The sequence below is a fragment of the Elephas maximus genome, chromosome 19 (genome assembly GCF_024166365.1).
Source record: "Elephas maximus indicus isolate mEleMax1 chromosome 19, mEleMax1 primary haplotype, whole genome shotgun sequence".
Lineage (NCBI taxonomy): Eukaryota > Metazoa > Chordata > Mammalia > Proboscidea > Elephantidae > Elephas > Elephas maximus.
This window is the reverse complement of record NC_064837.1, coordinates 69,189,361-69,216,488: the sequence shown is the minus strand read 5'-3', so window position 1 is coordinate 69,216,488 and position 27,128 is coordinate 69,189,361. Positions and strand designations below refer to the sequence as shown.

The 27,128-nt window shown below is 51.4% G+C and overlaps 1 protein-coding gene across 1 annotated transcript in view; it reads left to right on the top strand.

Annotated features, from left to right (window-relative positions):
- The window catches only part of RBFOX3 (RNA binding fox-1 homolog 3), a 551,245-nt gene that overhangs the window by 299,569 nt on the left and 224,548 nt on the right, over window positions 1-27,128 (top strand). The window contains exon 3 of the mRNA XM_049860619.1: window positions 1,862-2,006. The gene's annotated coding sequence lies outside the window, so the exon portion shown is untranslated. The remainder of the gene's footprint in view (window positions 1-1,861; window positions 2,007-27,128) is intronic.

Sequence of the window (27,128 nt, the reverse complement as noted above, 5' to 3'; positions counted from 1 at the left end):
GTGCTTTAAAACTCTAACCCTAGAGGTGGTGTGGGACATGCATGATAAGAGGCTGGGCTGGAGGCCAAACCCGCTGCCCTCAGTTGGCTCCCTACAGCCCTGTGTGTCAGAGTAGAACTGTACACCACAGGGTTTTCAATGGCTGAGGTTTTGAAAGAGATCTCCAGGCCTTTCTTCCAAGATGCCTCTGGGTAGACTTGAACCACCAACCTTTCAGTTAGTAGCTGAGCGTGTTAACTGTTTGTACCACCCAGGGACTCAAATAGGGGCTGAAAAATGAGTCTGGGGGAGTGACCTGTTCATTCATTCATTCATCCTTGCACAATTCATTGAGCACCTGCTGTGTGCCAGGCACTGTTCTGGGCGCCAAGGACACACAGCAGACTCAGAGTGCCATCAGGAAGCCCTGGCTTTGGTGTGTTGATGTGAGCAAGTGGATACGATAATACCAATCTATGGTCACAGAGCCCTGGGGCACTCAGCTGACAACCGAGAAGTCAAAGGTTCAGACATACCCAGCAGCTCCTCAGAGGAAGGGCCTCGTTATCTGCTCTGCTGAAGAGTGCAGCCTGGGAAGCCCTATGAGGCAGTTCTGCTGTGTCACATGGGGTCGGGATGAGTGGGGATTGACTCAATGGTGCCTAAAAACAACTACAATTTATCATCACAGTGATAAAGGCAGTGGGGACATAAGACGGGGCAGGAAGGCAGCTCCAGACTGATGGTCAAGGAAGGCCTCTATGAAGAGGAGGCCCGAATGGGGAGACACCACTGACCATTTGAAGGCATCAGGGAAGAGCCTTCCAGGAGGCAGGAGGAGCATGTGCAAAGGCCCTGAGGTTAGGTGTGGCAGGTTTGAAGTGCAGCCAGGAGGTCAGTGTGGATGCAGCCAGAAGGTAGACATTTGGACAGGGATGGAGAAGAGAGGGGAGATAGGAATGTTACCCAAGAGGTGCCAAGGGCTGGTTGGGTGGAGAAAGTTCTGGAGAGGTGGAGTGAGGATGAGTCTAAAGTTCCGACTGCGACCACTGGTGCCATGACTTTCCCTTCCTCCCACCCTTCCCTTCCGTTTGTGCAAAACCACAGGAGCTATGGGTGCCCCCAGGCTGAGTTAGGCCCGGTCCCTACCTGTGGACAATGCGGGCCAGCAAGTGAGCTGCGCCTTAGCTGGGCCTCCACCGTGCAGAGCAGGGCACCTGGTAACCCAGGACATTCACTCCATCAAGAACAAGAGAAGGCCCAAGGCTAAGGGGAGAGCCTGTCCTGGCTGAGAGGATGCTGACGGGTCTCAGGGCGTTTGATGAGATTGCAGCATGCTAACGGTTAAGCGCCAAGTTAGCTGCAAGTCGCTGGATGGCAGGTGCTGGTCGACCCACACCCTATGTCACACACCCCCAAGAGTCTAACCCAGGGCTCAGGGGCCTGGCTGTTCATGGGGCAATGTTAGTGCTTCATCCCCAGTAGGGCTCTGCTTGCTGGAGGGAAGACTTGGGGCCGGTCTTGGGGTCAGGTGAGTCCCTGAGGTCCCAGGGTCTAAGGTCTGATGGCTGCACCTGACCCCACGACCGTATTGTGGCTCTCCGCTGCAGCCCCTGCACTGGTTTTGACTTTGCGAGTCTCAGCCCCAGGGGAGCGGCAGGGCTGGGAGCACCTTTTATCCATGAGGTGATAAACACAAGCCTTGTGATACCTTCTCCTGGCTAATGTTCTCTCCTTGGCAATGTTCAAAAGACACGGTTCCCATGACACTGAGTCCTGTGATATTTTTAATCGAGAGCTCAGGAGAACGAGGGTCCGATGCACTTCAGATATTCAGAGATTGAAAATGGTTTTGTTCTCTTGTTTTCTTTTTTAAATGCAGCTTTAAGTCAGAACGGCCAGAGGAAATTTCCGCGGCATTTCCCTTGAGCGGATCTGCAGGCCGCTTCGGCTGGTTGAGCGGGTCTGCAGGCCGCTTCGGCTGGGAGCCTGCCGTACCGTCTCCTGAGCAGCCCTTCAGCAAACAGGTAAGTACCCCGTATGGGCCTCAGGGCTCCACCCCAGCTGGTTCTCGGATGTGACCCAGAGGCCTGGGGGCTGGGGTGGCCCACAGTTGGAGGCAGACACACCTCCACCATCGTCACGGACGGGTGTCCCAGGGGACTTGGCAGTCTAGGAGAGGAGCATTACAGCTGCCCCCACCACTGGCTCTAGGACCCCCGTGTACCTCACCTGCCCTTACCCAGCCCCTTCACTCAAATGCAAATCAGCAAATGCATAATAGATAATTAATAGACTGATCAGCCAGCAAGGGAGGTGAGTAGATAAATAATTTTAATTACCCTTGGGCTGCCCATAAATTCCCTCACTGCCTTTTTATTAAAGCTTCTGTTTACAGGAGGCATTTATACGGCCTGCCATTTTGCAACTCTCTCCCCCGCCTCCTTGGCCTCTCCACCTGGGCCTGACAGAGGGTTGAATAGCACCACGTGACAGAAAGGCCCTCCACCTGCAAGGCCTGTCTCGGCACAGGTGTGACAAACGTGGACAGGTAGCCAGGTTGGGTGGCAACAGGCAGCCGGGGCTTGGCTCCCCATCTGTACCTGTCCACCCCTGAGGTGGCTGCAGCCTATATTTAGGCCGGATTCAGAAACCTTTATGATACTTGGCACCTGGGCTGTAGGTATGAGCTCACTCTTCTCTCTGGGGATGGCCTAGACCTATTAATAGCCTTGGCTGAGGTTTCCTCATGGTGCGAATGCCAAGAGGGAAAAACTCCCTCCAGAGGGCCTTGGGGCAAACTCTCTCCCAAACTCTCTGAAAGGTATGACTGCTGGAGAGCCGGATGGGAAGAGGGGTTCCCTTTACCCACAGCCTCTCCTCCTCTTTCTGAGAGGCCCAAACCCCGGGGGACAGGTGGTCTGATGACCAGCCCTGGCTATGCTGGCCCAGGTTTCTGTGGACCTGAGGGCAGACGAGAGCGTTAGGGGACGTGTAGCCCCCAGGTAAGGCTGAGGAGACAGTTCAGGTGTACCCTTCCTGCCCCACGGAAAGGCTGCCTGCATCCACTTCTGAACCCAGTTACAGAGGGGAGCAGGGACAGGCGTTTTTTCTATCATAATTGTGGTGAAATATACGGTAATAAAAGGGACACCAACCGTCTCAGCCATCTCTCCTGGCACAATTGAGTGACACTGATTACCTTCTTTGAGTTGTGCAACCATTCTCGCCGTCCTTTTCTAAATCATTCCACCAACGTTAACATACACTCACTACCCCCTAAGCAGGGCCTCAAACTGATTGTTAGGTTCAAACCCCTGCTGAGAATTTGCATGTCTAACAAGTTCCCAGGTGATGCTAATACTGCTGGTTAGGGACCAGCTCTGAGAACCCCTAGTAAAGTAGTGGTTCTCAAAATTTATTGTACATAAGAATCAGCTGGGGATCTTGTTAAACTGTAGATTCTGATTCAGTACATCTGGGGTGGAAATGCAAATTCTCAGCAGGGGTTCTAACCAGAAGGAACTGGGTTTGAAGCCCTGCCCCTAAGCAAAAACTCCCCTTTCCCCCTCCCTCCGACCTCTTGGCCTTCTGCACCTTGGCTGTCCTTCGCCTGGTTTGCTTCTGTGTTCTCCCGCGCCTGCTCATCAGCACGGCAGAGAAAGGGGAAGGGCCACAGGGACAGCCCATGAGCAAGAGGCCTTTCTCCTCCTCTTCTGGCATCTGGGGCAAGAACCCTTTACCTGGGTTGGAATCACTCGTAGGAGGAGTGGAGTCCCCAGGGAACAGAGCAGGGAAGACAGGAGGTCCCCTGGGGCAGGCATACTGGGTGGCTCACAGCAGGCTCTGCCATCACCATTCACTTGACAGGGGTGCCAGCTGCAAGCTGGTGATGCAGGGGTTCCAACTAGAGGTGCAGAAGCTCCCCTGGACTGGGAAAGCCTTCAACTCCCACGGGCAGAGACTTTATCACTTCCTGGGTGGGACACTCTAGAATTCATCCACTTGTGGGTGGGCAAGGGCTCAGGGAGGCCACCGTGCCCATCTCGTAAGGGGCTGAGCTGAGGCTCCCCTGGTCACTGGCTGCAGTAACCCCTGCCTTCAGGCCCAGCGTCAGCAAACCCCCTGCTGAGCCCCAGAAGGTTCTTGGTTGGTGTCACCCATAGGAAATGAAGTCCAACCCTAGCTGCTGCTGCTTTTACGAAATGAGACCTTCACAGAGCTCAAGCAAAGGGCCAGGAGAGTGGAACCAGGCAGATGTCCAGCTCTGGGTCTACCAGCGGCCAGCCCCATGGGGCTGATGGGCTATGCCCTGGTTGGAGTGAGGCTGTCTGTCCAGGGCACAAGGGGAATCGGCTGAGCAAATGGGAGGGCCTTTGAAGTTTCACTTGGTGGCATGGAAGTCTGAAAAGGACCCACCAGAGGCTTCCCTCTTTGGGAAGTGTGTCTTGCTCAGAGCCCTCCGCCTGCCCTCTTCCCTCCAGCAGACACCAGCTGTGTGGAAGGCAGCCATCGCCCACAGGGAAGGGGCACAAAGCCCTCACGGGGCTGCATTTCTGAGTGCTTCTCCCTCCTCTCTGTGCAGGGCCAGCTGGAGGGGTGGCCACCGAGCCCAGGTCCACTCTGCCTGTCCAGGGCAGGTGGGCTGGGAGCGGGGCCAGGGCTTATCACCAGGGAATGGAGGGCTGCAGGAGCCAATCTCTGAAACAGAAAAGACACATCTCTGTGTCTCTGTGGCTTTTCTTGTCATTTTGTGGACATTTTAGGGTTTCTTATGTGTTTCTGGAATCCTTGGGTGTTGCAAATGGTGAACATGCCTGGCTGCTACCCAAAAGGTTGGAGGTTCAAGTCCACCCAGAGGCACCTCAGAAGAAAGGCCTGGTGATGTACTTCTGAAAAATCAGCTATTGAAAACCCTGTGGAGCACAGTTCTACTCCGACACATGTGGGATGTCGTGAGTCAGAATCGACTCTGCAGCAGCTGGTTTTCTGTTTCTGTTTTGGGTGTTGAAAAGAAAAAAAAATCATGAATTTGAGTGCCCTTACCTCTCCTGCTAGGCAGGAAGGAAAGAAAAGGCCAAAATGGATGTCAGAAGAGACTCTGAAACTTGCTCTTGAATGTAGAGTAGCTAAAGTGAACGAAAGAAATGATGAAGTAAAAGAGCTGAACAAAAGATTTCAAAGGGCAGCTCAAGAAGACAAAGTATTATAATGAAATGTGCAAAGACCTGGAGTTAGAAAATCTAGAAAATGCTCAGCATTTCTCAAGCTGAAAGAAATGATGAAAAAATTCAAGCCACGAGTTGCACTATTGATGGATCCTATGGGCAAAATATTAAACGACACAGGAAGCATCAAAAGAAGACCGAAAGAATACACAGAGTCACTGTACCAAAAAGACCTGGTCAACGTTCAACGATTTCACAAGGTTGCGTATGATCAAGAACTGATGGTACTGAAGGAAGAAGTCCAAGCATTACTGAAGGCATTGGCAAAAAACAAGGATTCAGGAATTGATGGAATACCAACTGAGATGTGTCAAGAAACAGACGCAATGCTGGAAGCACTCACTCGTTTATGCCAAGAAATTTGGAACACAACTACCTGGCCAACTGACTGGAAGAGTTCCATATCTGTGCCCATTACAAAGAAAGGTGATCCAACAGAATGGAGAAATTGTTGAACGATATTACTAATAGCACATGCAAGTAAAATTTTGCTGAAGATCATTGAAAAGCAGTTGCAGCAGTACATCAACAGGGAATTTCCAGAAATTCAAGCCAATTCAGACAAGGATGTGGGTGGAACAAGGGATATCGTTGCTGATGTCACGTGGATCCTGGCAAAAGTAGAGAATACCAGAAAGATGTTTACCTGTGTTTTATTGACTATGCAAAAGTTTTCAACTGTGTGGATCATAACAAATTATGGGTAACACTGTGAAGAATGGAAATTCCAGAACACCAAATTGTGATCATGAGGAACCTGTACATAGACCAAGAGGAATCTTTCAAACAGAACAAGGGGATCCTGTATGGTTTAAAATCAGGAAAGGTGTGCTTCAGGGTTGATCTTTTCACCATACGTGTTCAATCTGTATGCTGAGCAAATAATCCGAGAAACCGGATTATATGAAGAAGAATGGGGCATCAGGATTGGAGGAAGACTTGTTCACAACCTGCGTTATGCAGATGACACAACCTTGCTTGCTGAAAATGAAGAAGACTTCAAGCACTTACTAATGAAGATCAAAGACCACAGCCTTCAGTACAGATTATACCTCAACATAAAGAAAACATAAATCCTCACAACTGGACCAATGAGTAACATCGTGATAAATGGAGAAAAGACTGAGGTTGTCAAGGATTTCATTTCAGTTGGATCCACAATCAACAGCCATGGGAGCAGAAGTCAAGAAATCAATGTATTGCATTGGGTAAATCTGCTGCAAAAGACCTCTTTAAAGTGTTGAAAAGCAAAGATGTCACTTTGAGGACTAAGGTGCATGTGACTCCTGGCATTTTCAATTACCTCATATGCACGTGAAAGCTGGACAGTGAATAAGGAAGACCAAAGAAGAATTGATGCCTTTGAATTATGGTGCTGGCAAAGAATACTGAATATACCATGCCTGCAGAACGAACAAACCTATCTTGGAAGAGATACAGCCAAAATGCTCCTTAGAAGCAAATGTGATGAGACTTCATCTCACGTACTTCAGACATGTTATCAGGAGGGACTAGTCTCTAGAGAAGGTCATCATTCTTTGTAAAGAAGAGGGTCTTCAAAAAAGAGGAAGACGTTCAATGAAATGGGTTGACCTAATGGCTGCAACAATAAACCAAAAAACCAAACCCATTGCCATCAAGTCAGCTCCAACCCATAGCCACCCTATAGGACAGAATAGAACTGCCCCATAGGGTTTCCAGGGAGCTGCAACAATGGGCTCAGGCATAGCAACAATTGTGTGGATAACGTAGGAGCAGGCAGCGTTTCCTTCTGTTGTACAAAGGGTTACTATGACTCGGAGCTGCCTCCACAGCACCTAACCACAACAGAAGCTCTCCTGCCTGAAAACAGGAACAAACCTTTCCTTCACCTGGGAATCGATCATGATATCACGGTGGGGCTCCCCTCACCTGGCCATTCAGCTGTCTTCTTGTTGCCCTCCACGCCCAGGGAGTCGTACCATCTGAAGGGCAGCTGTGGCAAAGTCTGTCCACCATCTTGCCCTCTCTTAGCCATGTGCTAAGGAGCCTGGTGTGGAGGGAATGAGCCAAGTCCATGAAAGGCTAGCTCAGGAGAGTGGGTTCCGCTGACAGCTCCGTGTAACTTTGCAGGGGGTTGCGTTTGCCGCCATGGTCAGCCCTCACCTGGCTCTTTGGGATCTCCACCCCCCTTGCAGATGAGGGTGCTGAGGACCTGTAAGTGGGGCACGGAGCTTGACTGTACATCTTCTGACTCCAACATGGTGCTGTGTGCAGGTGTGGCTTGTCTGTGAACTGCCTGGGGGTGCGGGGGGAACCACGAGTTGGGCTGTGGGAGGGCTGGCCGCAGACTAGCCTCCTTGGCTGGAGGTTGTGCACGGAAGGAGAGTGGGGGCTCCAGGGCAGAGCCCCAGGGCCCGGGGAACCAGCGAGGGCTTGTCATTGGAACCTGCCTGTGCCTGCAGTTTGGAGTCAATACCAACGTGTGAGAGCATGCAAAATGGTTTGCAAAACAGGCTTGTGCTGTACATACTGTTTTGTAACCTGTTTTCTTTAGCAGGATTTTCAGGAACATATTTCTAAGTTGATATTCATCTCGTTGTTAACAATTGACTGTGACTGCATTGCAAAGAAGTACCGTAATGTACTTCAGGGTAATGCTAAGAGCCAGCCCCCTCAGGTGTGTGTTCAAGGACTAAATCAGACACTAGCCACTGACCCTGTTTCCAGAACGCCGTAGCACAATGAAGAAATCAGTAGATCAGTTTTCCAAACAGGAAGTAGGAGATTACTTACATAAAACGAAGTCTGCAAACATGCATCCAAAGAGCTTCTGTGAGGAATGTGCTCCTCCAGGGCATTGGAACACGCGAAGATTTATAAAAACCAGCTCGCTGAGAATTGTACAGTGCGGCTTATCTGGCTCCTGGACTGCACGCCTGGCCTCTTTTGTCTCAGGTCACAGGATGTGTACACATCACGGACATACACGTGTGCATGCATGAATGCACATGTGTACAAGCACACTCATGCACACATATGTGCATGTACAGTTGCACTCGTGTACAAGCACATGGGCACACACCATGGACACATGCACATACACACATACCCATACACATGTGTACGCACACAGTATTTGGGAGCTCTTCCCCCTCATCAGCTGAAAGGTGAGGTTAGTTAATTGAATTTGTTACTAATCTGTTTATCAGGTGGCCTGCTCCTAGCAACCATTGCTGGTGATACGCTATCATTTCAGTCTATGAAGGGAAATAGATGTTGATGAGGTTGGGCAGGTCAGTACTCCCAGCTCATGTGACTCGTTATTTAATAAGACAAGGAGACAAACCTCAGAAAATGCTTAGAAACTTTTTATAAAACCTGCTTTAAAAACCCCAAATCTCCAGCTGCGTGTGGGTAGTCTTAAGGCTCTGCCCCTGCATGGTTGCACAGAGCTGTCACCTCCTGAAATGAGCCCTGGGTACCACCAAGAGCCTGCTGCCAAGAGTCCCTGCCTGAAGGCTCCACAGCCTGCTGCCCCCGATGGCCACCCAGAAAGTGTTAGCCTGCGTGTACATAATCGTTGCCATACACACAAACAGCTAATGTATTTCTGGTATACTTGTGTCCAATTTCAGGTCCATTTGCAAGGACATTTTAGAGATATCTGAAAGAAAAGAAAAGGGGTCCCAACTACTGCCAACCCTTTCCCCACCCCCTGCTGAAAACAAAAGCTTCACAAAGGAAGTTTAACAGGGTATAAAGCCCGGGAGTCAATCCTGCGTTCCTTCAATGTTCTGGAATCCCGGTACCCTCCCCCCCACCCCCCCAGTGCCTTCGAGTCAATTCGGACTTATAGCGACCCTATAGGACAGAGTAGAGCCGCCCCATAGAGTTTCCAGTGGAGGCTTCCAATTCCAGAACTCTTGGTAGGGTCACGTGTCATTCACATTCTAGGCTGATTTCACCCACGTCTACATCCCTCCCTCCTCCAGAACTTCCCCAGGTGTATGCATTTATTTTGTTTTTATTTAATTTATTTTTTTTAAGGAGCCCTGGTGGTGCGGTGGTTAAATGCTTGGCTGCTAACTTAAAGGTTGGCGGTTCGAACCCACCAGCCACTCCACAGGAGAAAGATGCGGCCTCGGGGACCCTGTGAGGCAGTTCTACTGTGTCCTGTGGGTTGACAACAACGGGTTTGTTTTTTTTGGTAAAGATAGGTTTGTTGAAACCTGAGCTGTGATCGGGCAGGATCTTACCTCCCTGTGTTGGGGTGATGTTGCCCGTTTTTCTTGTCTGCTCCCCACTCTGCAGGATTCTGGGTCCCTCAGAGAGCCATGTTTGGGTACCATGCCTGGGTGAGCTGGGCACCCCTGCCTGGTTTGCATTCAGGAATGCAGTGTTTAGCCAGCCCCCTCAGTAACAACACGCAACCTTTTATTTGTTCGCTGGCTCACCGTGAATGTCCTGAGTCCACCAGTCCAGCTGCATCTGCTGCTGAGAGTGTTCTGACAATGCTGAATCACAACAGACCTCTCCAGTTACAACCCATCACCCTGCTGCCCGAGCCTGGCGGTCAGCAGGACGGGCAGTCAACCCCTGCTCTGATCAATGCCGCCACCAGGTCACTTTGCATGCGTCTGCCTCCCTGCTCCAAGGTTAACTTCATTCTGCATTGGATCCGCCTCCTCCACTTCACTGGGTGTCCCCACCCCTACACCTCAAACTCGGGATGTGCCTCCTTGCCCCCTGCTCAGCCTCTAAGGGGGTGTCCCCTGAAGGGGTGCTGGCCTGTGATATCACACATGGCAGTGTCTCCTCAAGGCCCTGGCATGGCAAGGGTGGCTATGTTTATTGACGTAGCATGTTCCATGCAGGGCTGACTTGGGGACTCATCACTCACAGACGCTCCTTAACAAGCATTCCGGTGTTTGCCTCTGGGCCTTTGCCCATGCTGCCTCTTGCCCTTTCTGGCTCCGTGTGCTGATAGTCCAGAGACCATCTCTCCTGTAGGAGAACCTAGTGCTGCCATACATATTCCCATAAACTGGATGACTTGAAACAACAGAAATTTGTTCTCTCATTGTCTGAAGGCTAGAAATCCGAGGTGCTGGCAGGGTCATGGGCCTCTGAAGGCACTAGGGGAGACTCCTTTCTTGTCTCTTCCAGCTTCTGGTGGCTCCCGGTGTTCCTTGGCTTGTGGCTGCATCACGCCCATCTCTGCGCCCACTTTCACATGGCTTCTCCTCTTTGTCTGTGTGTCCAAATCTACCTCCCCTTCTCTTATAAGGATGCCCATCATTGGGTTTAGGGCCCATGCTAATCTAACATAACCTCGTCTTAACTTGATTTCTCTGCAAAGACCCTATTTCCAAAGAAGGTCCCGTTCACAGCTACCAAAGGTTAGGACTTGGGCATGTCTTTTCGGGGGGACACAATTCAGCCCACGACACTCCCCACAAAGCCAGCCCGATGTTCCGCCTTCCCTCCTCTCTGCTCTCCAGGCTTTGTTTGTGTGCTTGCCAGTACGAAGTGGTGCTGTGTCTCCTGACCTGGATTCTCTACCTGGGCAGGAGCAGCTGGAGGCAGAGGTTTGTATAAACTCATGCCTGCCCTCCCCTCCACACCCACCCACCCACGCACGCCTTCACAGTGCCTGCCACACACTTGGCGCCCAGCACACTGCTCGTTAAAGGTGGACACGGTTCCTCTTCTATAGGGTGGTGCACCCCCTCTTCTTGATGGTGTGCCCCCAAATAGCCGAAGCCCCAGAATCCTCTTTCATTGTCAGTGCTCCAGGGATTCCTTCATGGATGCAAGCCACATCTACTTCGTCTGTTTCTTTGCCTTTAACACTCTGCTGAGTTAGATGACCTAACCCAAATGCATCTTGTATCTGCTCAGTGGCCACGTCTCCCCAGGGAGAAGTGCGGGGCTGGGGCACCAATGCCAGCAGCATCTTCCCAGGCACTGGCTTTGTTTTGTAATTCATATGCTTAAAAAAAAAAATCGACCATTTGGATAAAAAAAAAAGAGCAGGACAAATAGGCTTTTCTGCTTGATGGTCCTGAACAACTTCTAAAGAGCAGTTGGCAGCGGGTAGGGGTGTTCTGGACCACTAAGTCACCATGTCTGCGTCTGTGTCCCTGATTCCCAGGGCCAAGCCTCCCGAAGGCTGCCAGCGTGGTCCAGGGTCTGTGGACTGGCCGACGTGGCAGGTTGTTTGTTTCGACTCGAGCTTGGTTCGCCCTGAGCCCCCACCCCCAGAGAGGGACACATTTGTACAAGTCTGCTCACAAGGGACCCTGCTCTGTGGCAGGCACCATACCAGAAGACCACGCCACCAGATTTCCATATTGTGGGTCAGACATCAGCTTTGATTCTCATGGAGATGGGAGCCCAGACAGCTTCCAAGACCCATGGGGGTAGCCGGAGATGATGGAATGGGTCCCGGTGGAGCTATGGAGATGGCCCAGGAGGCACATGACCATGAGAGGTGGCCTTTGCCTGCTAGTGCTGGTCCTGCTTGGGGCTCGCCCAGACCACCCAGCATCAGTGCTCCCCTTTGTGCCCCACTGTATGGGGACCCCCAAGGAGCTGGCCCTGGGTAAGGGGCGCCATGACTGAGTGGGGGCTGCTGCAGTGGAGGCTGGAGAAGATGCAGGAACTAAACTCCTAGGAGGGCAGGGTGTTCAGAGGTGGGCTGTGAGCCATCCCAGTCTGCTTTGATGGGACCCACCCTCGACCTCAGGGCAGGTGCTGTGCAGACAAGAGGGGGCTTGGCAGGACTCTGACAGGGAGAAAAATAAACAAAAATGAAGCAAGACAGCAGCCAAGATTGGAAGAGAAGAACCTCAGCTGCTGAGTGGGGAGGAGGGGAGGAGGAGAAGAAGGAGAAGAAGGAGAAGGGAAGGAGGAGGAAGAAGAGGAGGAGAAGGACTTACGGTGGATCGGCTGGGGAGGGGGCACCACCAACCCCTGAAGCCCACAAGCCAATCTGGGTATGGGCTCTCCTGCCAGGCCTCTTCCTGGGAGACCAGCTTCCTGGGGAGGGGATAGGCCAGGACCCACTTCCTTCAGGTCGAGGGTTTGTGCCCTTTCTGCACGTGTCCCTTTTCCTGATGTTCTCATCATACAAATCATTTTACGTGTATGCATAGTATCCAGTCTGCCCACAGAGTGATGAAACACACGGGACGCTGGTCAATGACGTGTTAGGTAACGTGACCAAGTCACATGAACCAAGAAGTCAAAATCAGATAAGTGTGGGTGTGTGTGTGTGCACATGTGTGTGAATGTATATGTATGTGTACGGGAGTGCATGACTTTTTTAGGGAGTAGAGTTCAATTTTTTAATTTTTTTTGCTGATGGCAGGTCATCTTTTAAAAAGTTCTTTTCTGTTTTCTTTCTGAGCCTGCGCATTGGAGGGGGGGGCCCATAAATTCCAAGCTGTGAAATCTGGCTGTGTCAGCAGTCTGTGAAATGAATTGATATTAAATGTAACAAAAGTCTCTCTAATTCACCTCATTTCTGCCTCTGCCCTCCTCCAACCCCTCTCAGCCCCCTCCTCGCCCCGCCCCCCCCCCCCCGCCCCACCAGCTATAATTGAAAATTGGGAGAGTGGAGATGTCCATCCCTGCTGCTGGGAACAGCACAGACTCATCTATTATTTAGAACCTCATTAATTATTATTTACAAATAGCTGCACTTCCCCACCACCCAGCCACAGACAGATAGACACACCCAAACTTGCCCGTGGGCTCCCTCATTCTCCAGAGCTCCCGTAAAGTCACCGTCACACACTGACATTCTCACCGTCATCCATTGCTCTGTGTCCAGGTGTCACCTTTTGAGGTGAACACAGGTGTGAGAAGGAAAGGCTGTGGAGCAGGAGCAGGGCAGAAAACTGAAAGTGAAGTGGAGAGAATGGCTGAAAACTTAGGGGAAAACAAATAAAATGAACCTAAAACAACAACTTCGGATCCTTCAGCCAGGACCCGCTTTTGCTCACTCCTCAGACCCTGAGGCCAGACAATGCTTGCCCCAGACTGTCCGTGAGAAGCCTCCTCCTTGCCCTGAGCTGGGAGTCACTTGCTGGGAAATATTGGCTCCCACCCGAGATGTACAGGGAGGCCACGGTGCCAGGCTTGCCTCCCTCCCTCCCCGTACCAGGTTGTGCATTTATTTTTCCTCCTGCCCTCTCCATGAAACGAATCTTGATTTCAGAAACCGGGCCTGGCAGCTGTACCTCGTTCTAACCATGCTCCAACTGCCAGGGTCTGGGAAATCTGCTGTGGACAAGCAGGATAGCCTCCAGCACGGTGGGTTTAGTGAGCACGCACACGGGGGTTAACCTGCGTGCTGCACATCTCACGGCCCACCGCGATGCTAGATAAACCCGCTGCCACCACCGAGACCTGCAAAGCTGATCATGTTCCGTGCAGCCACCCTGTCTCTGCCATCTTTCATGTGGCTGAGCGGGGAAGGAAAGGTGAACTGGGCTCCAGGTCACGCTTATTAAGCACATCGTTATCACAGCAGAAAATCGGGCTGTTTGAACTGGTCACTGACCTCTTCCATAACGAAGCAGGATCTTACCCACCTGTCCTCTGCCAACTTCTGTTAAAACGCAGAACTTTGGGAAACCACTGAAATCAGGGCTGGTGGGGAAATGAATTAAAACAAGTGGCAAGCAATCATAATTAGGATTTAATGAAGGCGGGCCAGCAGTGGAATGAAGCTTCATAAACATTGGCTGCTGTCTCCAGGTGGCTTTGAGCGCCAGGTGCTTCTAGGTGTGGGAGAAAGATAACCTAAGGCCATCTCACAAGCCCCCAGGAGCCAGGAATTCAGGAGGTCGTTGGCAGCCCCCTCACATCTGTGGGCTGCTGTCCGTGGTGCTGAACCGTTGTTCTCCCACAGCCCGTTTAAGACTATAGTAGAGCCATTTGATGCTGGCAATTGAGGAGAGGTGTACCCCATCATGGAGCCCTGGTGGCGCAGTGGTTAAGTGTTGCAGCTGCTGCCCAAAAGGTTGGCAGTTCAAATCCACCAACCACTACTTGGAAACCCTTTGGGGCAGTTCTACTCTGTCCTCTGGGATCGCTGTGGGTTGAAATTGACTCAACAGCAATGGGACGGGTGTTCCATCAAGTCTGCTGAACTGCCCTCCAGGCTAAGATTCTGCTGAGGGGCTTCAATCCTTCAGAAGGGTTAAAAAAAAGCAGTGACTTGCTGAAAAGGAGCGGGTTCAATATTCCCTGCTTCTCTAACTGTATCAGACAGCAATGCAGCCACAGTCGGAGAACCTAGTAGCTTGCAGTATCAATATTTGCCTGCTCTGGCAGCTGAACTGGGGAATTTGTGTGAGACTGTGTCCTTGCTTCCCAGGTTCTAGCTGACCCTTTGCCTGCCGAGGTCTCTTTCTCCACCCTGCACCATCTTCCGGCCCTTTAAAAGCAGCTGGGGCTGAAACTCTAACCAGGATGAAGTCTCCCCAGCCCTCCCTGTGGTCCTCACTTCCTCCCTCTGACTCGTCTGTGGACCACACCACTGCTGCAGGGTGCACCTCTGCCTTTTGTCACCCCCCCAAGGCAATCAGTTAAGTAAAGAACTTGTGATCAGACAAGGAACTGGGAAAATTCCTGCTGGCCCTATGTGACCTTGGGCAAGTGATCACCTCTCCAGGTTCTCAGTTTTCTCGCTCATTAAATGGAAACAATCCCCCCCCCACCACCACCCCCCTGCCAACTTCACAGGGCTGTTGGGAGGATCCAGTGAAGCCATACACTGAAGTGGCTTTGAAAAACGGTGAAATGCAACATAAATATAAGGCATGAATAACAACGGCATTGCAAAAGAGAAGAGGCTCTGAAACCTCTTGGTCTCTGATGTCCCAGCCTAGCAGCTCTTCGGAGCCTCTTTTCAGGGGTGGGGGGTGGAATATAAATCTTCATAAAGCCAAAGCAGAGCCTTGGGGAGAAATGGTCTTTTCTTCCAACTCCCAAGAGAAACGCTGGGTTCCAAAATCAAGTCTGTTTGCTTCTTACTTTCCTGACAGAAAGGGAGCAGGTGAGTTTTTTTCCCAAATGCAGCTCCACGTTGGTGGAATGAGAGTACGGTAGTCAGAGGTCTCTGGTGGCGGGATCGAGCAGAGGACAGAGAGCCAAACGATGTGTTCTCAGCATTTGGCACACTGCTGTCACCTCCTTACACAGCCAGAGCAGCCGTGTTATCCTCTGCAGCATCGAACGCTTCTAGGGGCGGCTCACGGGGCATTGGCATGTGTGCACGCACACACTCAATGTGCACATGTGAGCATAAACATGTTGTCATTAGAGACAAATATCTTCATCCCCTCCTTCAACCAATGTTCACTGAGTGTCTTCTGTGTGCTGGGGCCATGCTAGGACCTGGTGGCATGACCCTTTGTACGCTGGTTGCTTTCATTGTGATGGGGAGACAGGCACAATCAAGACCCATTGTACTAAGTGCTACCCTGGAGGTATGGGGGGTATGTCATGAAAGGCATGCATCCGTGGGATTTCTCTGCTTGTCCTCATCACTGCCTCTCTCTTAGTTATCCCCCCCCCCAAAAATCTGTTGCCATTGAATCAATTCCGACTCATGGCAACCCTATGAGTTACAGAGTAGAACTTCTCCACAGGGCTTTCTTGGCTGTAATCTTTACAGAAGCAGATTGCCAGGCTTTGCTTCTGCAGTACTGCTGGGTGGGCTCGAATTTCCAACCCTTCGGTTACCAGGGAGCACAAGCTGTTACATCACCCAGGGACCTAGTTATCCCGTGAAGATACTTATGAGGTCCCATCCTCTGGTATGACCTGATGCCTTTGATGCTGGTGGCTTCCTGTGATTTTTAGAACGCTCTCATAAGCTTGGTTTTGATTGTTGTGAGATTCATAATAATTTAGAGCAACCCCAAAACACTAATCTGCAGTGAAAGCTGCCGAGTGCGGCATCAAGGGGCGTTGGTGATAGGATCCAGTGGCTGGCTATGGGGTCCTAAACCGCAGCATCTCTTTAGGTTGCGGAGGCTGGTCATGGACTGCAGTTCCTGGCCACACTGGGGTCTCAGCCCAGGAGAGAGACCTGGGCTTTGTGAAATTCAAGGTTTGGCTCCACTGTAAAGCTCTGTGTAGGAATCCGCGGAGTCAGATGCTGCTCCAGTTTCTTGTAGCCAGCCTGCAAAGACGGCCCCTTTCTTCTCACCGAACACAGAAGCGACACAGCCAGTTAGAAAGGCTCTAGAAGGGGTGGAGGGCAAGGGGCTGTGTTCCCGCTGTGCCCCATGAATGTAGAAACTCTCCAGCACTGCCGCCTGTGCCCGAGAACAGAGATCAAGGGAGACTTCCGAGCCAAGGCCATGTTTGTCCTGCCTTCCTGGGCAGCGAGCCAGGCCAGCTCTTCGGAACTGCTTGGAGGCATTAGGGGACTGTGAGCTTCCAGGGGACCTCCTAAGAAGACAGGGCTCTGGGTGTGCCCGCCAGCCCCAATCTTCTAACCCACAACAGGAACACCCCAGTCCAGGTGCCTTTGCAGGGCACTTCAATAAATCCCCAAACTTGGAGCCGAGTGATACAAATACCTACTATATTTAATTATAAATCCATACAGACCAGCTAACTATCTGCAACCTCACGGCGACCCTCACATCTCCTGGCTGATGAAGTTATCCCAGAATCCAGAATGTGGCCTTGCAGAGAGAGCTGTAGCTCTTTGCTCATACCCAAGGCACCCAGGAGACGAGAAACAACCTCACCAAGGGTACCCCAGTGACCATAGAGTTTAATGCCCTGGCCATCAGAGATGACATTTATGCTATTAATTTTAAAGCCCATTATTTCTTTTCTATTAACAGAGACTCGTTTTTGGCCAGCCAGATCACTCTCTTCCATAACTGCAGGCTGTCATCTCACCGTGTCCTTCACTCCCTCACCCTCCAGCACTTCACCTGTAGTTTGCCTTTCCTCCCCTGAAGTCCCAGGAGAGGGGTGGGGAACAGGGGGAGAGGTTAGGCAAGTGGATCCTTCTAGAAAGTCAGAAAGCCGCTGGGGCTGAGCTGAGCCAAGCCATGGACTGAAGAGCCTCCTCACGCCAGCGTGGATTCCTGTCCTCTGTGGGAAGAGGGTGAACATCATTGGAGGCAGAGTGGGCTTGGAGGGGTCAATTCTGAGCCTGAGAAAGAATGAGATGTCCGTAGTCCATGCTCGTCCACTGGCCATGTCAAAAGCTGTCGCTTCTCTGATTTTGGTGAACCTTGAGCCTAAATACAATTCATTTCCCTTGGGCCTGACCTCGGATGGTCCTTTGCGAGGGCCAGCCTGTGTCAATCTCAGATTCCGTTTGCTAACTGCTTCATCAGGGATCCCTCCCTTGCTGGATCAACAGCAAGAATTGCAACCACCAGCAGTTTACTGAGCTGCTTCCCGCTTGCCAGGCGTGGGGATCAACCATACACACGTGCCATCAAATCGCATTCCCACAGACCAGTGACGCTGCCACAAGTGCGTGTGATGATGAACCTCCATCTTCCAGATGGGCAAAGCGAGGCTCGCGCGGTTAAGCGGTTTGCCCAGGCTCATGCAGCTGGAAAGGAGTGTACCCAGGCCAGCTTACTTCAGACCCTTACTCCTGGCCCCTGAGCTATCGTGCCCGCTCTTTCCATCCTTTTCTTTCCATTTCTCATCTTCACGGCGCCCCCTGGAGGGTTCCTTCAGGCTTCCATGGTGCTTCCTCCAGCTTAGGCCCTTTCTCCTGCCACATGTGTGTAAAGACCCTGCTAGAAGCATGTCCTGTCTCCCATCCTCTGCCTGACCTCCAAAGAGCTACCTAAGAAAGCACTGGTCACTCAAAGGCACCCATGGGCATTTCGCTCCCTTTCCCTCCTTGGGCAGGGCTCCCCCTGGAGCTCACCTGTCAGTGATGCGTGTGTTTGGTGACAGTAGCCTGCTTCCTTTCAGAGGCGGGGTTGGAGCAGTCCCTGGTCACCCCTACCCTAGTGTTATTAGTTATTGTTAGCAATCAATGTTATTGATGCTGTGCTCACTGGAGAGACCCACCAGAGAGCTGTTCTTACAACTCATTACATTTAGAGTTGAACTATCCCCCTTTTATATAAATCCTGACACATAAAGATAAAATACGCCACTTTCCAGGGGAAGCCCTGAAACAGAGGCACAGAGCTGGGAGGCAGCTTTGAGTTTGGAAGCCGTGTTGAAGATGACTCTGGTTGGGGGGAGCCCCAAAGGCTTGTCCCCTGAGCCAGGAAGCTGGGGCCAGGGTTTTAAGGTGGCACCTGGGGAAGAATGACTCTGGGCCTGTCACCAATATTAAAGGAAGAATGCAGAAAAGCTGGAGACTGAACTGAAAAGACAAGATGCTTTTGGGTGTTCTCAACCCTGGATGGCCAAGGACACAGCAGGCAGGGGCTTGTTGCTGGAGGCTTGGGTGTCTGGCTTCTTGGATGGCTGATGATGGTTGGCAAGGCCACCAGGTCTCAGTGCCACTGGTCAACAAAACTGGTCCTGGGTGCAGCCACTAACATCCATGAAAGGTACAGGACCTAGTTTTGGAGAACATGGCTCTCTTCCCAACCTCTATGCCTTCAGCTTCTCAGCGTCGAGAGGACAAAGCCTTGTGCTCACCCCATAAGTAGAAGCCATCAGCCTGGTCAGGAGATCACAAAGTGGGCAGAGATACTATTTCAGATGTACCAGAGAGGCCTGGTACCCCTTTCTCTGCCACCAGAGGGAGTTTCTTTGGGGGTGGACGGGCAGCAGAAGGCTGGAAATGACAGGTTCTGGTGACCTGTGTTCCCTGATGCAAAGTAACAGGAAGATGGCCCTGATGGATTTCATCCGACTGCTCCCCCTGTATGCAGTGTCCCTCTTAGCATTCCTTTCCAGCCCTATCCCTGGTTGCTCATCCCCTTCACTCCCTACGCTTGTATCCCATCCACACCAAACAACTCAATCCAGTGGGAGCCAGTTCTTTTCTTTCAGGACTCTGTGCTTTTCACAAGACATGCCTTCTCTCTAGAACACTCTTCCTCTCCCTACTGTCCGACTGATCAACTCTGAAATCAGGGAAGATGTTGGGCCAGAGATCTCATCAGTATTACTGAGGAGAGCTGAAACACTGGATGGGCGAATAAGGCCATCCCAATGGAGTGTGGGGCCCTAACACGAGAAGACCAGGGAGCAGAAGTCAGAGTCCAAGGGGAAAAAAATCTTAAAGAAGGAGCCACCAGACAGGTGGGAAAAACAGCAAGTGTGTGGGGGCCACCAGAGGTGAGAGACAGAGAGTTTCAGGAATGAGAGAGTAATCAATGACATGAGAGATGGGAGAGAGATCCTGAAAGTATGGATTGAAAAGTGGCTGCCACATGTTGCTGCTGGGGGGGGGTGGGGGTGGAGGGGAGCGTCACATGACAGCCACTTGACCAGGCTGGAAGAAGCTGGGAGGGACTGTAACAGAAACACCACAAGAGGGTAGCTTTAGTGAACAGGAACTTATTTTCTCACAGTTTAGGAGGCTAGAAGTTTGAATTCAGGACACTGGCTCTAGGGGAAGGCTCTCTCTCTGTCTGCTTTGGGGGGAATCCCTTGTCTGAGCTTCTGTGGCATTATTCTTGACATTCCCTGGAGATCTCCACCTGGCGTCTATCTTTCCTGTTTGTCCTTGCTTCTGTCTATGCCTAATCCACTCTTTTTAAATCTCAACAGTGAATGGGTTTAAGACACGCCCTACATTGATATGGTGCCATTAATATAACAGAGAATATCCTATCCCAAAGGAGATTCCATCCACAGGTGTAGGGGTTAGGGTTCCAACACATATTTTAAGGGCACACAATTCAGTCCATAACAGGGACGGAGGTTATGGGGCCACGCTTTCTAGAAGTTGCGTTTGGAAACGGGATGAATAAATGGGCCACTTTAAAAAAAAAAAATTTTTTTTTCTCACTCTGCTTTGCAAAATTTGCTTCCTCCCCCAGCTCTCCTGGGGGGCCCAGAAGCACCTGGGTAGCAGAGATGATTGTTCATTTTCCTTTCACCCTGGCAGTTTACTCAGTAAGCATGTACTCAGTTCTGACGTGTGTTGGACGCCTTTGCATGTGCGGAGGGGTCAGCGGTGAACAAAACCATCACGGAGTCCTGCCTTCCCAAGTTTCCAACTACTTCAAGGAGGCAGGAGTGAACAGATGCACAGCCTACTGTGTGATGCCGGCGGGAGCAGGGAAGGAAGGGGCAGCGTGAGGCTGCAAGGTTTGATGAGGAGGGGGGAAGCTCGCTATGAAGGTGGCATTTGAGCAAAGACCTGGAGGTGGAACAGCGAGGAGGCTGGAACAGAGAGGGCTAGGGGAACCCTACGGGCACATCAAGTAGGGCCTTAGGGGACTTTGGCCTTGCTTTGAGTGAGGGAGATGGGAGCAGTCGGGGGTGTTCAGCAGTACTGGGTGATCTGACTTCTGTTGGAGGAGGCCGCTCTGGCTACTGGGTTGTGAGTAGGTGGTGAACCATGGGGTGAGGGCAGAGCTGGGGGACCATGTGGGAGGGTTGTACTTGGCCTGCAGCGGGCATGGTGAGTTGGTGATGTCTGTGGTTTAAGGCAGGCTCTGCACCCTGTTCTAAGACAGAGCCTTGAGTGCTTGCTGATGGGTCGGGTGTGGAGTGTGAAAGACACAAATGACAGGTGTCCCCAAGGTTCGTGGCCTCAACAACTGGACATCATTCAAGGAGAACAGTGGAAGAAGCAGGATGGAGGTAGGCTGGCTTTCCAGACTTGATTGTGGATGTGTTAGGGTTGAGATACCTGGCAGACATCCGGGCAGGGAGGTCGAGTGGGCAGATAGGCATGAGAGTCTGGGTTCAGGGCACCCAGCACAGTGCTTAAGGAGGGGAGGATTTGGAGCGTGCTTTGTTATGAATGCACAGTTAGCCTTCAACTAAACTCCATCAAGCATCTACGAGGGCCTATCCCACCTCTCTCTACCTGACTCCTCCACCCCCACCCCACATCTGCAAGCCTTTAGTAGCCTGGCCTCCCAGAGGCCCCAGGGAGGCATGGAGTAGACTAGAAACCAGTCTGATTCTCAAAACCCAATTGCATTTTGGCACCCACCACCATCATGGGATCAGAGGACATGCTTGTTCAAATTCAACGAGTTTTAGATGACACTGGTGTTGCGGCAGTTTGGATTTCCTCCCATTTCAGCCTTGCTGCACCTGGGAACACTGTCATTTCTGTCCCCATCACAGGCCACCTCTCAGAAGACAGGATGAGGGCATCTGCTGGGGTGGTCCTTGCCCCCATCTTGGAGATGCCGGCCTTGGAGTCCTGTACCGAGGCCTCTCGGCATGTGGGAGTGCAGAAAAGAGGCTGGATCAGGGCTGTCTTGGTTTCTGAGAACCAAAGATATTGCTAGGTGTGGTCAACATGTCGATGCAACCCAAGTTACAGAGAGCCTGAGAGTAGAGGAAGGGTGAGGAGAAACATCCAAAGCAAGAGAACGCGCAGACTGTCGTCATTCTACATGGCCCAGATGAAGAAACAAGAAAGCTAGAGGCCTGGGAGGACCACAACGCTGACCTAGACACACCCCACCACCGTCCTCCCACCTCCGTATCCCAGGAAACCAATAGCTGCTGAGTCAACTCCGGTTCGTGGCAACCCCGTGTGCACTGGCACAGAACTGCGCTCCGCAGGGTCTTCAGTGGAAGATTTTTCAGAAGCAGATGGCCAGGCCTTTCTTCCAAGGTGCCTCTGGGTGGACTCAAACCACCCACCTTTTGGTTACCAGCCGAGCACTCTCACCGTTTGTACCACCCAGGGACTTACCGTGATGTCTACTGAGTGCCCTTTAAGACTCACCTGAAACTGACGCCAAAAGAAGGCTTATCTCTTACCCTCAAGGGTGAGGCACAGGCTGAGCCTTCTGGGGCCCATTCACACAGTCTGCAGTGTGGTCAAAAACCAAACTAAACCCACTGCCTGACTCACAATGACCCTATAGGACAGAGTAGAACTGCGCATAGGGTTTACTAGGCTGACCTCTTCATGGACGCATATTGCCAGGTCCTTCTCCCTCAGTGCTGGTCGGAGGGTTCAAACCACCGACGTCTTGGTTAGGAGACGAGTGCTTAACCACTGCGCCACCAGGGCCCCTTCAGTGTGATCAGCCCCCTGCAATAGTTGTGCAATGTGACAGTCCTGAGAAGGAAGCAGGTGAGAATTTATAGCCATAAACTAATAGTTCCAGTGGATGGGGAGGCAGCTGGGGTCAGTGGGCAGCTGGTATATCCAGTACCTTCCAAAAGGACCGTCTTTTCTTCCAGTGACCACTGTGGGTCTGTCCTCCATTGAAGGCTTTTTCTTTCTTTTGTGCTTCCACTCCCCCACTGCATCAGTGTGGGAACAGTGCACGCCAGAATCACCTAGTTCAGGGTGGGAAGGGGTCTCCGGGTGACCTGGCCTGACCAATGTGCCTGTTGTTGGCTGGTGGCCTGTCAGGGGAACTGGACCTGCCCCAGGGTCGTGGCGGGGGCCTCATACACTGTGCATTTTGCCAGGCACGTCACGGAGCCCCTGGAGAGCAGGGAGAGAGATGCTGTGCTGGAATGCAAATGGCGTCCCTGGAGCCCCGCTGCGCCGTCCCCCTTCAGCCCACCCTCCAAGCGCACACACACTCAATGCAAACATAATCTGGAGAAAAAAATGAATCAATTGAAACCCAATTTTCCTCCCTCTTTGCGCAGACACTCCCCACTCCAGTGTCTCCTGTGGGCTGGGGAATGCTGCTGGGAAAAGAGAGCTTGGGGCTTCCAGGTGAAAGTGTTGCTTCTCAGTCCTCCTGGTTCCTGGGAGCAGAAAGGCAGGGGGCCCTCTGTCTTTTCCTAGTGTGGGGGCTCCAGACCCACCGAGAGCCCTAGAAGTGAGAAGGTGACTGCTCACCCCGTCAGAAGCATACATTGCTCTGCAAGACGCTCAGTCAGACATCTCTGAACAATGGGTTGCCCTGGTTCCTGTAAACTGATTGTACACGGGACAGTAGTGGGACGCTGTTGTGCTGGGGAAGCGCGCCGCCAGTGGTGGTAATGACACCCATCTGTTTCCCGTCCCTCTGCCCAGGGCTCCACGTGGAAGAGGGTGGACGTGCGCCTCTCTGAGTTGGTGGGTATGCAGTCTGCAAGATGCTATTGGCTCATGACCCACGATCAGGCATCCAGCAATGCCTGCTGAGGTGCGAGGACTAAGGGGGTGTACCAGAGAGCGCCCCTGAACGGACACTGCCACCTGCCCATGCTGAGGAGTCAGCAGAGAACCAGCCTCCCTCCCCAGCTTCCCTTTTTATGCCCAGCCCAGATCCATCCTCTCCACTGTCCCCACCCTTTCTTCTTTAAAAGAAGAAAGAAGACTTGGAAAGCCATTGATTCGGCCCTGGTAGGGGATTGACAAGAGGCTGGTGAGGATGCTGGCTCTCCCCAGGCCACCGGGGAGGCAGGAAGCACAGCAAAGTAAGGTCTGACACAGAGCAGGAGGAAGCCAGCTCTAGGGTGTGCTAGCTGTCACCACATATAGGGTGAGTTTCAGGAGAAGGGAGTAAGCACCTCCCTTGCTGCTAGCTCTTCTCTGGGCACTTTGCTGGCCTTTGGGAGCAAGCTGCAGAATGAGGGGAACTGGGGTGGCAATAGGGGGCAGGAGAGCCATCTGTACTCTTGGGTGACAGGACTGCAGACAGCAGCTGGGGGCATGCAGAAAGTGGCTGAAAGAGGGGGTCTGGGCCCCAACCAACTGAGCCTAAAACTGCCACTGAGAAGCCTTCGACTGCCAGGCTATCTAAGGAGTCAGGAAGTTCTAGAAAGTTCCAGGTGATCACTAGGGCACAGGTGGCAAACAGGTGGGCAGCCGATGCAGCCACGAGTGATGACAGAGGAGCTAGAGAGATGAGACAGGGCCATCTGTCAGCAATGGCCAAAGACGTCTGCAGCCGCACCCTGTACTTCCTGCCTCACAGGGGGCCACCATTCCGGCTGACCTGAGCGAGCACACTGGTGGGCAGTCTTGTGCTGGTAGCCTCCTGTCATTACCTTCCTGTGTGGGGCAGGTGTGGCTGCTGGAACAGAACGCTACCTACAGAAACCCAGCTTCCGAGGAAAGGAGACAGGGCAGGTGGTATCTGGCAACAAAGCTGGATCTTGGGGCTGCTCAGATGCATTAAATATTTGTTTACAAATCGTGCTTACTCGATGGAGAGGCTTTCGAAACCCAAACCAAACCCAGTGCCGTCGAGTCGATTCCAACTCATAGAGACCCTATAGGACAGAGTAGAACTGCCCCATAGAGTTTCCAAGGAGCACCTGGCAGATTCGAACTGCTGACCCTTTGGTTAGCAGCCGTAGCACTTAACCACTACGCCATCAGGGTTTCCAGAGAGGCTTTAGAGCAGAAGAAAAAACTTAAGCTGCAGTATGTGGGGCCACTGCTAATTGAAGTCCATCAGGAATGAAGTTAAAATGCCCTGGAATTGTGATGTAGATTAGTGGGAATATGGATTGGGAACTGACACTGTTTTCATTCACAGGGACCTTTTATTTTCTTTTAAATAATTTATTTTATTTTTTGTTGTTGTGGAGAGTATACACAGCAGAACATATATCAATTCGACAGTTTCTACGTGTACAATTCAGTGACATTGATTACATTCTCCGAGTTGTGCAACCACTCTCACCCTCCTTTTCTGAGTTGTTCCTCCCCCATTAACATAAACTCACTGCCCCCTAAGGTTCCTATCTAATCTTTCGAGTTGCTGTTGTCAATTTGATCCCATATAGATAGATCTTGGAAACTCTATGGGGCAGTTCTGCTCTGTCCTATAGGGTTGCTATGACTCGGAATCAATTCTATGGCAATGGGTTGGGTTTTTTATAGCACGATGCTCAAGGCAGACGTTCTTTACTAGTTAAGCTAAACTACGTGTTGTTTGGTTTTAAGAAGACTTCAGGGGATATTTTTGGTTTAAGGTTTAAAGATTATCTCAGGGCCATAGTTTCAGGGGTTCATCCAGCCTCCATGGCTCCAGAAAGTCCGTATTCCATGAGAATTTAAAATTCTGTTCTGTATTTCCCCCTCCCGCCTTTTGGTCAGGATTCTTCTATAGAATCTCGGATCAAGGTATTCAGTAATGGTTGCTGGGCACCATCAGTTCTTCTGATCTCATGGCAAAGGAGGCAGTTGTTCCTGGAGGCAATTAGCCGCACAGGGACCTTTTCACCAGCATGTCTGTTTCCTAAACTGAGATTCACTTGACCATGATCACAGAACAGGAAGGAGTAAGTAGGACATCTTGTAGGCTTATTTAGTTCAGCTTGGCTGTTCCCTTTGGCTGGGACAGAAGAGGGAGAAAGAACCACCCCCCACCACCCAGCCATTGGCAGCTTTGATGTGGGGACGGGGTTGGGGGGCTCCAAGCCCCAGAGCAGGTTTGTCTGCTCATTGCTGAGTACCTGCCTCATACAGGTGCTTTGCAACCAGTGCCTCCCTAACCCTTCAACACCCTCTGGGGTAGGTAGCATCACTCCCATTTTGCAGATGAGAAGATTGAGGCTCAGCAAGTCAAGTCATTTGCCTGGGGTCACACAGGTGGTAAAATAGCTGAGCAGGGTTATACATGCACAACTGTTTGTCTACAAAGCTCAGACCCTTTCTGCAACTGTCTATTCCCTTTGAATGTTGTTGTTAGTTGGCATCAAGTCAGCTGCAATTAATGGTGACCTTATATATGACAGAACAAAGCGTTGCCTGGTCCTATGCTATCTTCATGATTGTTGGTATGTTTGAGTCCATTGTTGTGACCATTGTGTAAGCAAACCACATCAGCAAATGCAGGTCCTTACGGTTTTATTTCAACCACATCATTAGGGTCGACTCTGCTTTGAGGAGGCAGCTCTTCCCCAGTCATATTTTGAGTGCCTTCCTACCCAGGGGGCTCGTCTTCCAGAACTGTATTGGATGCTGTTCTGTTGTGATCCACAGGGTTTTTGTTGGCTAAGTTTTGGGAGGTGATTGCCAGGCCTTTCTTCCTAGTCTTAGTCTGGATACTCCACTGAAACCTGTCCACCCTGGATGACCCTGATAGTCTTTGAAATACCAGTGACATAACTTCCAGCATCACAGCAGCACGCAGGCCACCACAGTACAACGGACAGACAGACTGAAAGAGCATCAAGAGCCCCCAGGCTCACCGTCTCTCCAGCCCTTCATGACCCAAAGTCCACTAGGACAGCGGCGAGTCAGGAAACATGTCTATTCCCAAGCCCGTTCCTAGCCGTCTCCTGGTGGCCACTGTCAGCCTTCAGCTCCAACGGGTGTCCCTGGTCTGATCTTAATGTCCCCCCCCACCCCATTTTTCAGGACTTTCTTGTTATTACTGTTGCTTTCTGAACAAGTGGAGACGTTTGGGTTACGGATTTCTGGATAACAGACAAAACACTTGAGAAATGTATTAAGTATTCTAACTTCGACATTTTGTTGTTGCTGTTGGGTGCTTTTGAGTCAGTTCTGACTCCTAGCAACCCTACGTACAACAGAACGAAGCACTGCCTGGTCCTGCACCATCCTCGCAATCTTTGTTATGCTTGAGCCCGTTGTTGTAACCAGTGTGTCAGTCCATCTTCTTGAGGGTCTCCCTCTTTTGCGCTGACCCCCTATTTTACCAAGCATACTACCCCAAAATATTTTCTAAATCCCAGACAGAACACAGACTTTATAAGAAGTTCTCTTGAGCAATCCTATGTTTGAGTCAGAATGTCCATTTGGGGCAGAGGCCCATGAAAATGCAGCCCAGATAAAAATCAGCTGGCTCGGAGGGTGTGTTTCCATTTGTAAATGTGGAAATAAGTAAAGTGAACCACACGGCTTCA